The sequence below is a fragment of the Mytilus trossulus genome, chromosome 9 (genome assembly GCF_036588685.1).
Source record: "Mytilus trossulus isolate FHL-02 chromosome 9, PNRI_Mtr1.1.1.hap1, whole genome shotgun sequence".
In the NCBI taxonomy this organism is placed as follows: Eukaryota; Metazoa; Mollusca; class Bivalvia; order Mytilida; family Mytilidae; genus Mytilus; species Mytilus trossulus.
In genome coordinates this window covers 59,675,328-59,691,114 of record NC_086381.1, presented here as the reverse complement: position 1 = coordinate 59,691,114, position 15,787 = coordinate 59,675,328, and the positions used below count along the sequence as shown (strand labels likewise).

The 15,787-nt window shown below is 32.3% G+C and overlaps 1 pseudogene; it reads left to right on the top strand.

Moving 5' to 3' along the window:
* Nucleotides 1–8,114: 8,114 nt before the first annotated feature.
* On the top strand, nt 8,115–12,971 carry LOC134684806 (P2X purinoceptor 7-like; annotated as a pseudogene).
* Nucleotides 12,972–15,787: the final 2,816 nt, after the last annotated feature.

The window sequence follows — 15,787 nt, the reverse complement described above, 5'->3', positions numbered from 1 at the left end:
TCTAATATAACATGTATAAGGGATTCTGTTTTAAAAATATTAAATATGCATAGAGTGAAATAAATGACAATACATTGCTTGAAATTAAACCAACCTCATGATAACCTATACAACAATGTATAAGTAGGAAAGATAGGTACACTATCTGAAGATGCCTTATTTGTCAAGCTAGAAGAACATACGAGTATCTTTAAAACAAATGAACTTGCACTAGAATGTATATTTTGCGATTGGAAGTATTCTAGTGAACATATTTTAGTTAAAATGATATGTGTGATCAATTTAATAATGTTCCTGTTGAAAGAATTGTTTCATGTTTAAAAGGAATTGAAATTTATTCCAAAATATGCATGTGTTATAATAGTTTGAAATGATTTTGTTTGTTATCGTAGTTTATATCATTACTCTAAAAATCGAGGATCGTGAAGACTTGTTTAATTAAGTGTTACATATATGATGCCACTGTTTAAAAACAAGTCCATTTGGTTGCAATGATCAGGCATTCGATTGAAAAGGCGTAAAATGTGGTTTATACAGGAGAAAGATTCATAATAACGACTGATCAGCTACTTTTTGTAATCGCGATTCAGTGGGAATGGCCTGATTTGTACGGAGAAGATTAGTTTACCGTCATGTGAAGTGGATTGTACATTGAAATGACTTCTTATAAAATTGTGGATGATATATTACATGATAGGAGTTTTGCTTGAACTGTATATATCGGCTTAAGAACACGAAGAAAGCCTAACACAGAAATTATAATCATGTAATGACTTTTTGTGAATTTGGTAGTATGCTTATTGCATGAGTCAGATTTTGTACAAACAGTCCATATAAAGCATAATACCGTATTTATCTAGGTATTGCTCGTGTTAATTATTTTCGATCGTTACCGACCTTTTTCGAGATTGTGGCTTCCCTTCTCTAACATCACCCTCAGGTGCATGGTAATTGATTTTGAAAATGATATTTTACTGTACGTTAGAACAACAAATACTTTTCTTATAGCACAATTGATCAGGCAAAAACCCCAGAGTAATGCGATTGTAAAGGGCGACGTTGTTGTCTTAGGTTGAACTGAATATCCCTTTAAGACATATGGATAGTAGCTGGATCAAAAGTCAGTAGACTATCAGATGGATTTGAAAGATAAATTGGTTTGAGGCATTCTATAACAGATTGACAACTTAACACTGTACGCATACACGAAAGGATTTATTTAAAAAGATCAAAGCCAAACAATACGAAAATTGTTTGAAGCCAATGCAAAACGAAGAGGAACCTGTTTCTTGTAAACAACGTCCTATTATGTCCGTAAAATAAAACTGTAAACGTCTTTGTCAAAAACCAAGATAGAAAAAATTAAAAGTGATTGCGATATCTTTTCTAGACTTTTATTTCTTGTAATAGTAGACAAATTGACTTGGAATATATCTTTATCCATAAAAAAAAAAATTGCTTCTTCTTTTTTGTCTCAGGTTGTCACTTTAAACAGTGGTACTAAATTGGTGCAAATGGGTATACTAGAAACATTTTGCGATTGGCTGATCCAAATTCTGACGCATTCATCGTTGTTGGGGCAGCAATGGTTAATGCCACTTAAAACAGTGGTATTAAATCGGTGCACATGGGTATACTTGAAACATTTTGCGATAAGCCGACGCATTTATCGTTGGTGGGGCAGCAATGGTTAATGCCAGGCCACCTTGTTGGGCAACAATATTTGATGATTATGCAAAAAAAATGTAATACCGTTTAACATAACATCTTGCATCAATAATTATTTAAGAGTAGACATTGTATTTGATGTTTACTACATGAATAAACTAAAGATTAAATGTAACAAGACAAAATAAAGGTTCTTGTGCTGAACGGAAAGGTGTTGGTTCTGGTATAACACCAGGGGATTGGCGTGGTTTTCTCTGTGAAATCCAAGATGACAACCAAACGAACTTTTTCAATTTTGTTGCTGACAGAATTGCTTCTGAAGAGACTAATAAGGAAACGTTCCAGCTACCCCTTGTAATCACGAAGAAGCAGATACACGAATAATTGTCCATGTTCGGCATGATTATGAAAATTGTTGTAAAATGATAATGTTGGGTAGCACTAACACATATGTAGTAGTATTGGGAGTTGCAGCACTGCCAAAATTTGGTGGAACAAACTGTGAATAGGAATGAAGACTTTTGATTGCTTCCTGTACGTGACATATCAAATGCGTTTGGTCCTCGTGAAGCTACTCTTCCTTTCCTTCATGTATTCAGTGGATGTGACACCTTGTTGGATTTTCGTGGGAAAGGGACTAGATTAGTTTGGATGACATGGAAAGTATTTCAAGATGTACGGGACGGTTTGTTTTTCTTCGCTGAAGTATAAAGATAGTTACATGGACATCATAGAAGCATGTGTTTGCATCATGTATGACAAAACAACACCAACATTTGCTGTTAACGAGGCACGATGTAAGTTGTTACCCAGGAAGCAGCGGTTCTGTGATGCAGTTCCCCCTACAAGAGTTTTTGTCCGTAACACATCCAAAGAAAAGCATATCAAGAAGTTTTGGGCTCAGTCTGATTTATGTATTCGACAGGTACATGTACCAAGTCATGAACACTGGGGTCGGATGAAAAACAAAAATCGATGACAGTTCGAAACCAAAAAGGACTTCTTCGGCTGCCGCTAATGTTGCATCCTCCTATAATTAAGTACGCCAGACGCGCGTTTCATCCCCATAAGACTCATTAGTGACGCTCATATCAAAACATTTATAAATCCAAATATGTTCAAAGAGCATATAGAATCCAAAATGCGGAGGCAAAAAATCCACCTGTGTAGGTCACTGTAAATGCTATCGTTCTGTCCTTCCTTCTACGTGTTTTTGTATTGGCTACTGTCATATAACTATAAGATAACCAACCTGTTTTTCTACCAAAACTAGGTAAACTCATTTGAAAATAACAAAGAATGTGATATCACTTGTTAAGTTGATGGAAATTATTTAAAAAAAAAAACATTTTCAATTTTTTTACCGTCATTATGGAATCGGAAGTCATTCTTTTTTGTCATTGACGTGATGTTTTGTCGTTCTTTAGGAACTGTAAGTTACGTTTCATCAAAACTTACATTGGATTATACCTATAACATAGCTTTCAAAGATATACGAAATGTAGCCAACAAGATATTACGCCATTTGCAAAATGATTTGTGACCATCTTGAACAATGGAATTTTTTTAATTATCATTTAGTCAACCTTCATACTAAATTTTATACTTGTATAACTATTTTGAAAATTATGTCCATACTATCTCCCAGTATGACAGTTGATCTATTATTATGAACATATCAATGACAACTCAAGTTAACACAGAAGTGCTGATTACTGGGCTGGTGATACCGTTGGGGAAACAAATCTCTACCAGCAGTTGCATCGACCCAGTGGTTGTAAATAAACTCATAATAGAAACCATGATTAAAATTTCATATATACGTCAGACGCGCGTTTCGCTTCAATAGAATCATCAGTGCCGCTCGAATAAAAAAATGTTTAAAAGGCCAAATAAAGTACGGAGTGGAAGAGCATTGAGGATCAAACAGTCCTAAAAAGTTTGCTAAATACAGTCAAAGCAATCTATTCCTGAGATAGAGAGCCTAAGTATTTCGAATATTCAAAGTTTTGTTAACAACTGATTTATTAATATGAACATATCAATGACAACTCAAGTTAACACAGAAGTACTGACCACTTGGCTGATGATACCCTCGGGGAAACAAATCTCTACCAGCAGTAGCATCGACACAGTGGTTGTAAATAAACTCTTAATAGAAACCATGATAAAAACAATATATATACGCCAGACATGCGTTTCACCCTCACTAGACTCATCAGTTACGCACGAATCAAAAAATGTTTAAAAGGCCAAATAAAGTACGAAGTTGAAGAGATTAAGGACCAAAAAGTCCTAAAAGGTTTGCCAAGTACAGCCAAAGTAATCTATTCCTAAGTAGCAAAGCCTTAATATTTCCAAAATTCAAAGTTTTTTTAACAAAATATCAATGACAAAAGTGCTCACTGAAACCATTGGGGGATATTTAATCTCCACCAGCAGTGGCATCTACCCAGTTGGTTATAATGGATACACAGAAAATGTGCATATAATATTTCTAAACAAACTTGAATGATAACAACTAAAATATCATATTTACTATTTGCAGTGCAGCATAAACACTGAAAAGAAGGCTAACGAACACAATCTTGTGAACTATGTCAGGGTAAGATAAAATGCATCATTGTATGACCTTTCAAATAAACATAATGAATACAAGAAAAAAGAACCTGCTACCCAATATTATACACACTGAACAAAAAGAATATGTCAAAAATAGGTATATTGGTTTTAATATTCGACAAATACAAGATTTAATAGATTACTCTGAAACTTTGAAAATGATGGAGCAATCTTATTCCTTGACTTTACAAATATATTTGACTATTTAGAATGGGACTTTATGTTGAGACTTCAAAGACATTTGACTTTAAAACAATATTATTGTGTGGGTTCAGACACGTACTCTGATAATAAAGGATGCATGATTAATAATGGGTGGGTTTCTACTCGATTCAGTGCTTCTCGTGGAATCTGACAAGAATGTCCATTAACATCGTTACTATTAGTTGTCTCTGTAGACGTAATGGTAATTTAGATAAGGGAAATAAGAATTAAAACGGATAAACTCATTTTGGGAGGTGGACTTAAATGACAGACATTAACATGATTGATGCTTACATACAATCACTGTATATTAATTTGATTTATTATAAGTCTTGGAACTTAATTTGATCACAATAAACAAGAATATAAACTTTGAAAAACAAGTTTTAAAATGTGATTTTTGGGAACTTGGATTAAAGATGACAGACATTGATGCTTACACAAAGTCACTACATCAATTGGATTCTTTAATTAAGCAAAGATAAAAATGACAATTGATCAATCATTCGAAAACTAGGTTTCAATAAATGAGGAAAAAATCCTATTGAAGACTCTACTAAAAATAAGTTTACAAATGTGCCAGACTTTTACAAGCAACCAATTAAAGGTTGGATCAGTGAAAAAGGAGGAAATACAAAATGTTCCATTTTTTTCTGAAATTGGAAAACAAGTTTTGTGGGGTCATGATAATATCAGGTTTATCAGATAATGTTTAAACTTTTACGTTTGGATAAAAGCGATATTATTAATATAAATGATATCGTGATGAACAGCGTAAAATCTCTGGAACTTTCATCTAAATTTAAATATCAACACAATTGGATATAGCAAATATATATGTTAGAAAAAACAATACCAATAAATAGGAAATCAAATCTTAGTGCTGAAGAATCGATTAAAACTAAAGTAAAAGTAGTTAATGACTTGAAAACGAGTTACTCGACAAAAACTCCATTGATAAGCACAAAGGAACTTTATAAAATGTTTAAACTAAAAGCTAAAAAAAAGTCCTGAAAAACAAAAGGTTTTCTTATGTGGGGAAAATTATTTGACGAATACTTACTAGTTAGTTATAAGTTCAAAGATCATTTTGTTTTTATTTTTCTCACTGATAACAGATCAAAAATATTCAGATGGAAATTTATTCTCTATATTCTTCCATGTAATAAACTGTTGAAAAAGTGCAAAAAAAATTGCGGACAGCTTATATAAGCTTTGTATAAGAATATTTAGAAACATTCGATCATCCGATAACGCACATAAATGCTGAACCAGAACTATGCCCAATTTCTTGAAATGGAACACGGATCAAATGATCAAATCGATAACGGAAAGGATTCCTGAAATGTTATGTAATACAAAAGGAAAGAAAAACAAAGATCTGTTTGTGTATTCACAATATTTATCATATATAGTTGTGAAATTAATTATATTATAGATACTAATATTATGAATAAGTTATATCTTACTAAATAGTGCTTCCCTAAATTATTAGGTACACTTACATGAGGGATACTAGTGGGTTATAAGCTGTAAACTAAGTAAGTTGTTACAGCAAATTAAATATGCAACAAAGTTTTGTTTACGTTTAAAAAAAAGAAACAAAATCCTTAATATGCTTAATACAATTACAAAACATGATCAGAAATAAGTAACGTGTTCATCCATTTACAAGTCTAAGTAAATAGCTCTTATGGTTTTTCTTAACAGGGCTGGAAGCAACTGTCAATATTTAAAGAAACTTTCTATTCGGAACAGCGTTATGTCTGGTGTTAAATCATTTGCAGGTAATTTGTTTTCAAAATTTTGCTTTGTTATATTTTGAGCCATTACACCAGTTGTCACAGAGTACATATCTACTTATTTATGTGCAAAGTGAGTATATTTTACTAAAATACAAACAAAATACAACGGAGAAACAACAAGGTTTATTTCTTTTATTCATTTTCAATGTGTCTACTAATTATAATTTTATTTCTATCTCAAAACAACTGTCACTAATTTTCAATTCGCTTTCCAAATCCTAGTATATGTCTCTTCTTTTAAAAGGAGTAACATTTGATTCAATTCACTAACTTTGCCTTATAAAAGAATAAGCAGCTGAATCATTTATCTTATATATCATGTATATGTAGGAATGTAATTGCGGCGAGATGCTAAAGTGCGATCGTCAAGCCATAGTCCGATGGTCCATGGAATTAAAGACATAAGAAACGATGATTGATTATGACGTTAACAGTCATTTATACAACCCAGAAATGCACATGTTGAAGATTAATTAAAATATCTGATTAAGTATCTTTGAACCAAAAATGCATGACTTATTTTCTGTAATATACTTGTTTATATTCAGGTGATGGAAAAGGTCTTGAGTCCTGCAGTCGACCGTTTTACTATATAACTACATAAAAGTAGAATCACAAAAAAAATGAACTCCGAGGAAAATTCAAATCGGAAAGTCCCTAATCGAATGACAAAATCAAAAACTCAAACTCATCAAATGAATGGGTAACAACTGTCTCATTTCTGACTTGGTGAATTCAACCTAAATTTAAAGCTAGATAAACATCTGACTTGTATTACGATTGCATCAAATTCCATTATATTGACAACGATGTGTGAACACAACAAACAGTCACAAACAGGGGTACAACAGCAACACGAACCCTACCAAAAACTGGATATGCTATGGAAGAGAAAGCAAATTCTTTTGAATATGTGGCACCCAACGTGTTGCTCAGGTCCGAATATTTAATACACCCTAATTGTTAAAACATCATTTAAGAAAAAATAAAGTGACCGACTTTAGTTACACAAAATAGTTTACGCACAGGTATCATATTCTGATTAAGATCATCGTTATGATTGTATTTTGAAAAAAGTGTTTTTTTTTTAAATACTTAATTGTATGGTTAATTTCATTTACATCTCTAGGTGTCTGGATCTTAACGATGACTACGATGACTGCATATTTGACGTTTCGGGCATATTACGTAGGTTATTTTAAATATTTTATTTCAATCTGTATATATAAATGTATTCTGTTGTTGATTTGTCATACAAATATTGTTCAACTCAGATTTATACCTCACAATGTGCAAAGTTAACCATGGATGATCGTAAATTTTTCACATTTGTTTTTGTATATTGTTAAATACATTGTAATACATGTATTGGGAAATCATACTAAAAATGGTCATATTCAGGTAGTTTGAAATCTTGTACTAATAATGAAAGGTCGGTATGCTATTTCTAACTTTTCCGATAAAATCGTAATTGATGTTAAGTTCGTGGACTTATACGATAAAATATATAATATGAACTACAATGTAAGTATAAGCCACTGTTAAAGCACACCGGCCACTGCAAAAAATCATTTGTAAAATAAATCGTAATGGGATGTAAACATCGTTAATTTCGTAGATAAGTGTGTAACAGATATCGTATGTCTATAAAACAGGTTGTATCAGCTTGAAATAGTCCTTCTCCGGACATTGCCGATAATTGTCGAAATTTGATAAGCAACTTCCCGAAGGAGTGCGTGACGTCACTTGTTTTGTTAACATCCGCTAGACCACGAGAATCATACTATTTTCAACTATAATTTAACAAAGTATATAATGGATTTCGACGGACAGGACAGCGGCGATGAGACATTTGTAACCACTGTTGATAATATTCAACCGTATCAGTTCGAGCCTGTTGTTCATATTGAACAAAACGAAGTGATCAGTCAAAACCAATCGGACTCCTCTGAGGAAAATTCTGAAGCTGAATCTGACTCCTCTGACCTGCAAAACAGCCGGATGGATAACTTGGCATGGTATGGTTGATTGTCTAAGACTGTCTAACATAATTAAATATTTCACATTACAAAGTCTCCTTAGATGTAAATGTTTTCGTTCGTTTTTTGTTCTTCGATAAAAAAAAAAGGGGGGGATTGGAATGTATAGCATACACATGTGCCTACAGTACTATACAGTCGTATATTGAACACTTCCTAATCTACATACAGAGTCGAATAAGACATATAAACTATAAGTTTTATTTTAAAAAAATATTCACTTGACACAATGATATTGAATTGATGTTAAAATGCACCATGTTATTCTTTTCACATCAATGCATTGTAACTTTTTTATAAATTACTTGACTGTTATTTTTTACAAATTTACATGATAAGAGATCTTACTGAGGATTGATTGTAAAATATTAACAAGTCAAATCTACATGGACATTGTATATTAAATTTCCCAGGTGTGACTGTAACAACTGCACTGCAATGCCCACTGGACGAATGCCTTTGTTGCAAGGAAGTTGGTCCGGTTGCAGAAAAGATGGAAGATGGGGACCTTGATTGTATTACAGACCATGAGGGGTTCACCGGAAACTGTCTAAATAGACATGTCATTGAGGTCTCTTTGTATGACTTTGTTAAAAGGCAGGGACCAGTAGACGATAATGAATCAATTCATGAGTAAGTGCAATTTAATATTGATGATTAAACATTAATTTAACTTCACAACTATTATTTTTTATTTACAATTTTAATCAGAAACAATAAAAAAAAATGTCAAGACCAAGCGATGATGAAGTGCAAAAAAGGCTAACAATAAAAATCGTGGTTACCCTTCTATCGATAAGTGTCATGCCAAAAAATGACTTACATGTCCCCGTCTTTCCACCAACAATACGGTAAGGTCCACGTTTAATGGTCGCACATTTTCTTTAAATTTTGAAACTGATATAACTTGAAAAACAAAAAGTATTATTTACTTACTCACATGAAACAAACCGGGTGTGGTATTCAGTACGTAGGAGAAACTGGACGATATTTATCTAAACGCACTCAATAACATCTGTATCGTTTTAAAAGACCCAATAAATTCAAAAATATCATCTACCAACACCTTAAGAAGCACAACCATCCGTTTAAATATTTAGCAGTTCAACCTTTAGAAGTAGTAAATAAGCAGCCTGGTGAATCGCATTCAAAGTTTGTACGATCACGGAAAATAGTTGAATTAAATTCGATTAAAAAATAACAGACAGTTTACCCTCTCGGTCTAAATGATAATATCATGGGAATTGGTAATATATCTAGAACCAATTCCGTTACTATTTTGTATATAGTTTCTAAAACTGTTCGTAAAAAACGTTATCACGGTCGTAGAACAAATCGCAATCAAAGAAAATTTCGGGCCAATCATACCAATATTTCGGACCTAATTTCTATTTCAAAAAACAACGGCAGACATAATCTGTTAACAAAACTCTGTTCGTTACCGATTAATAAGTTAGATCAAATTTAAGAGGATTGCAACACAATTTCATATATCAGTCCTAAGTATGAAATTATTCAAATTATTATGGCATATTGTTATTCTGAATTATTTCCCAAAATTGATCGCCCTGAAGATCATAAAAAAACACTTTATTAAAATTAAGTATGTCAATAAAGGCTTTGATTTTGTAAATATTGCCGGTATATTTAACGACCATTCTGTTAAAGAACAAATTCCCGGATATTTTGACAATACTGAGCTACCTCTTATTTGTTATATTTACAAGAAATCTACCTGGAAATTTGTGTTTAATTATAGTCAATTGTGTAAAGATGATAATATCAATGAAAATACACCTACTTCATGTAATTGCAGTAATTCTGAATATATTTATGGACCCTTTTCTCATGTTATAACAGGGGATCTTAACATCGTTCAAGACCGAGAGTTAAAATCATTCCTCAGTAAAGGACCTAAATATGGTCCCCCGTCAATTATTAATTGGAATGAGTGTCGTAATATCATCCACGACTCACTCCATACTTACTGAATGAAATGGATAAAACGGGAAAAAGCTGACAAAAAATCTTTGGACTCTTTTTTTAATTCAGTCATGAAGATAGTTGATAAACGCATTCAACATTTTAAAGCACATTTTCCTATTAACAATAACCACAATAAACCTTTTTCTCGTATCAAACATAAACTTAAAGAACTAGCCAAAGAATTTGTTTTGTCCCGGTCGATAAAGCTGCTAATAATATTATTATTGTTTGACGTACAATTTACATTGAGGTTCTGAAAAAGGAAATCACCAATTCACCAACATTCCAACTGACTCCATTTTCAGAAAACGAAATCTGTAACAAACATAAACTTTTTACAAGCAGAGCCAAATACAATGAAAGTCCTAACTTTGTATTGGCTTCCGAAGGTACACAAAACCCCTTACAAATATATATTTATTTCGTCTTCAAGCCATTGTTCAACTACTAAATTGTCTATTCTTCTTACCAGCACACTTGGTACAATTGAAAACCTGATAATAAATTGTTCAAATAAGGCCTTCGAAAATAGTGGAATAAATCACTTTTGGAGTGTCAAGAACTCGTTGGAAGTACTTGATAAATTGCATGCTTATATTGGTGATTTTGAATCTGTTAAAAGTTTTGATTTTTCTACCGTGTATACCACATTGCCTCACATTCTCATTAAGAAAACATTCACACACCTAATTAAATGGCAATTCAAAAAATCAGAATGTGAATATATATGTTCAAACTCTTTTAGGTCTTTTTTTAGTAGCAATAAACAAAAAAACTATGTTAATTGGACATGCCTTAATACTATATATGCCCTTGAATTTTTACTAGATAACATTTTTGTTCGCTTTGGGGATTCCGTATATCGTCAGATTATCGGAATTCCACTGGGGACTAACTGTGCACCACTTATTGCGGACCTGTTCTTGTATTGGTATGAGTTACAATTTATGACAAAAATAAGCAAAGACCCATCGAAACAATATCTGATAAACAAATTTAATAATACTTTTAGATATTTGGATGATATTTTGGCTCTCAATAATGACGACCTCAGTATGTATATTAATGAAATTTATCCTGTTGAACTTACTTTAAATAAAGCTAATACTAACAATGACCACTGCCCTTTTCTCGATCTTGATATCTATATCACTAACGGAAAGCTGAATACTAAAATTCATGATAAAAGGTATGATTTTTCATTTCCTATCGTTAATTATCCGTTTTTAGATGGTGACGTTCCCTTGTCACCATCTTACGGTGTTTATATATCTCAACTTGTACGATTCGCTCGTGTATGTAACAATGTTTTAGATTTTAACGAGAGAAATGTATGTATTACTGAAAAATTATTACACCAGGGTTTTCGATATCACAAACTAGTCAAAACATTTACTAAATTTTATCATCGGTATAAAGACATCATTCGTAAATATAGCTCAACATGCAGACTTCTAATACGTTCAGGTATTTCACATCCAATTTTTTATGGAAATATTCTTTATAAAGCACAAAGGTGTCAGTATTCACCTCAGAAACTTACAAAACCTTTAAATAGACTTATTAAGAAGGGATATAATTACGATACTGTTGTCAAGTCATTAAAGATTGCATATTTTGGCGTTAATATTGAGTCACTGATAAGGTCTTTGCATCGGAACTAAACACATTTATTCTAAAAACAGTTGTTGGCATGACACGGGTTATGTTCTTCTCATATATGTTATGATTGTATGATACTAAACCCCTAACGGGAAGGATTGTGCCTGATGTTCATATGATGAAATCATAATCTTTCAGTCAGTTTAATTGAAGTCTGGAGCTGGCATGTCAGTTAACTGCTAGTAGTCTGTTGTTATTTATGTATTATTGTCATTTTGTTCATTTTCTTTGGTTACATCTTCTGACATCAGACTCGGACTTCTCTTGAACTAAATTTTAATGTGCGTATTGTTATGCGTTTACTTTTCTACATTGGTTAGAGGTATAGGGGGAGGGTTGAGATCTCACAAACATGTTTAACCCCGCCGCATTTTTGCGCCTGTCCCAAGTCAGGAGCCTCTGGCCTTTGTTAGTCTTGTATTATTTTAATTTAAGTTTCTTGTATACAATTTGGAAATTAGTATGGCGTTCATTATCACTGGACTAGTATTTATTTGTTTAGGGGCCAGCTGAAGGACGCCTCCGGGTGCGCGAATTTCTCGCTACATTGAAGACCTGTTGGTGACCTTCTGCTGTTGTTTTTTATTTGGTCGGGTTGTTGTCTCTTTGACACATTCCCCATTTCGATTCTCAATTTTAAATAAATAAATCTGAGTAAACATACAAAATATACATGTATCATCATGAAAATATGAACTCATCTTGATCACTTTTTTTCAGCATACTGATATATCAGTTGAAATAATATCCTTGTTCAAGCTTTGAGTATCACTGTATCACTTTGTGAAAAGAATATGAATAATCTGTTTAATATGCTTTTTTTCAGATTATATAGATATGTTGCGTACAGACGGTTCACTCGTTGGATCTGGCATATACTTGGTAAAAAAAAATAAGAAAGGTGATACCAGAATGTGCAGTATTAAAAATTCGGGAGGCATTCCCATCTGAGGACTTTACTGGATTCAAATATGCCAGGCCATGATAATTTGAACAAATTAATTGTGGTTAAAATCTGGGTAAATTTCATGTTTCCACAAACAGAGCTTTGAAAGATAAAAACACTCGACTAAATGATGTAAATTGTTGTAAATACAATTTAAATGGTGAAGAGTTATATGGAACAATGATCGCAAAACATATTTAAACAAATGTACGAGAAATGGCGTCAGTTTCTAGCAAAACGACTTGTTCGATGTCTTATTGGCTCCTCCATATCAAATTGAGGGTTTGATGCTGTTAGTGGAGGGAGTCTCTGGTATACAGCGTTAAAGTCCTCTAAGGCTTCTTTAATGCTTGACAAGTTGTTTTTTCTGTCAAAAGTTCTTTTCAGAAGAGCTCCAACATAATCTACAAGACAAATAGAAACTATATGTAATAGGTCAGCCTCTAATTAACATAACTAATTAACCGTGTGAATTTATAGATGCAATGACATTACTTGGATGTGTAGTCTGCATTTTTAGAATATTAACTTTTTGGACTCCAAAAAGAGACTCATAATACTGTTAATAAACCAACATTATTACAAAATAAATGTCTTTTATAGTGCTCTTTATGTTTTATTATTGAACCAGAAAGTTTAATGAAATCTTACCATAGGTCGCTTGAACTTTCTGCGGTTTGACAACACATTGCTCTCCCCTTTTTTGCTTAAGGGTACGACTTTTTTCCATTTCAGGATGCCTGCTTTTGTGACAGCTTGCTGTCTATTTCCATTTTCATTGTAATGCAATGCAGCAATATAAATTCTGGAGAAGAAGAAAAACATTACAAAATTATTTAACTCATCAAATTTTAAGATAAAGAACCTCCTAAACTTTTAATTTATTGCTTCAAAGTTTAAAATTAGCCACTGGTATTCAGAATTAAGAGTATGGCGAATCCTGATTGGTCGATATGTGCGCCCGTTATTTTTTATTATTAGAGATTTCGTGCACTCTGCTTTATACAAAAGGCAAAATAAAAATTATTCTGTAGCCCTAAAGGCACTGAGATGACTTTTCAACGCTAGGACAAGGCACGTATGTTTAAAGGCAAAATTGATAGGCATGGGAGATAAGTACAAAATACGCTAGGAAAAACAACGCGAACCTATATTTTTTGGACTAAAAAATACTGTCCTAATAACTTTTCTTTGATTCTAGCAAGGTTTCGTTAAGAAAATCAACTTTCTAAAGTCTGTATCTCGAAAAAGGCGACCATTGTCGCCTATGGGGAAATTAATTCTTTATTTCAATCTAAAGCTGGTAACACAAGTAAAGTCATAGCCGTGAGCCTCGTTCTCATGTCTGAAAATATTCATACAATGGCGATTAAGGCCATCTATGTATATGTTCCAGACCGTATGAGTATTTTTCAAAATACGCATACGGTCGGACCGTACGCGTACGGTCTGACTAATATTAAGAAGTTGGTCACGTTTATCAGATACAAATGTATATAACTTATATCTCAAATTAATGTAATAAGTTCAATAGTAATTGAAATAAAACAAAATAATGCTAAAACGATTAAAAAAAACACGTTAATTTCCTGTATTTAGCATTTCAGTAATTCATAATTGAAGCCAAGTATGCTAATTGAAATTGAAGTTATCGGAAGTAAACTTAGACTGGGAGAACAATCGTTTTAGAATATTAAGGAACTTTACAAAAATAATAAATGCATTTGAAGCAACGTGCGTGAACAAATTATGTTACTGTAAAAAAAAATTAAGACATTCTTTAATTTGTGGAAGTCAGTGTCACCTTGAGTACCAAAATAGGATTCACGTATATACACAAATAAACACATATTTAATTTTAATTGTTCGCTTAACCATTGTATCCTTATACATGTAAAAAAATATTTGTGTAGCTGAAAATAATGATTTTGATAAATATTTGTTTAAATTTAACCCATATGATCCCAAAACATCAGCTGGACCGTACGCGTACGGTCCAAATACTCATATGGTCTGGAACATATACATTACTGATTATCACATTCCCTGATAAGAAATACACATAACAACATGAAGATATCGATTTTATTAACTATTTTATTTTAAACATGATTGTTTGAAGTGGCCAGTGTCCTTTAATGAAAAAAAACTAAAGCAAAATTATTATGATTAAAGAGGTGATAAAATAAGATTATGAAAAGAAAAATATCTGGCGATATACTGCCTACATTTTTCACGTTATTTAATCAAGAAGCATTTGAATTTAAACGTACATTGAGGTAGAGAAACTACCAATTTACAACAAACAAATATAAACTTGTATTTTAGTGAAAAAAAGAAAAGACAGAAACAACAAACCAAATATTTACAATTCTACAAGCCAAGATAGGAGATTTTTTTTTTATTTTTTTTTTTATAGCATTGACTACATGTACAATATTGTATGTCATGTATTGTTTTACAGAAACGTACAGATACTGCAGAAAAGAACAAGGTAAGATTAAGGCATCAGAACTATGATTGTTCTCCTTTTTTTTCTACATAACTGCTGTACATAAAATATAGTAGATCCCAGATCTCGTCATTAAAACATTGGGTTTGATTTCACTAGATTAATTGAACACTTAAAATAATGAACGACAAAAACACCCAGACGTTACGCACAGTTATCAGTTTAGTTATTGTAAGATTTCTCGACGTAGTTTTCTATTATTTTAACCGACTTCGGTACAGAACGTCAAAGCTTTGTACTATTTTTAATACAGCTGGCATTTTGATGTTCAACTACTTATTTAAAAAAAAACAGACTGTAAACATGACTGATTATAAATTTTTGACAAACACACTTTATTTCC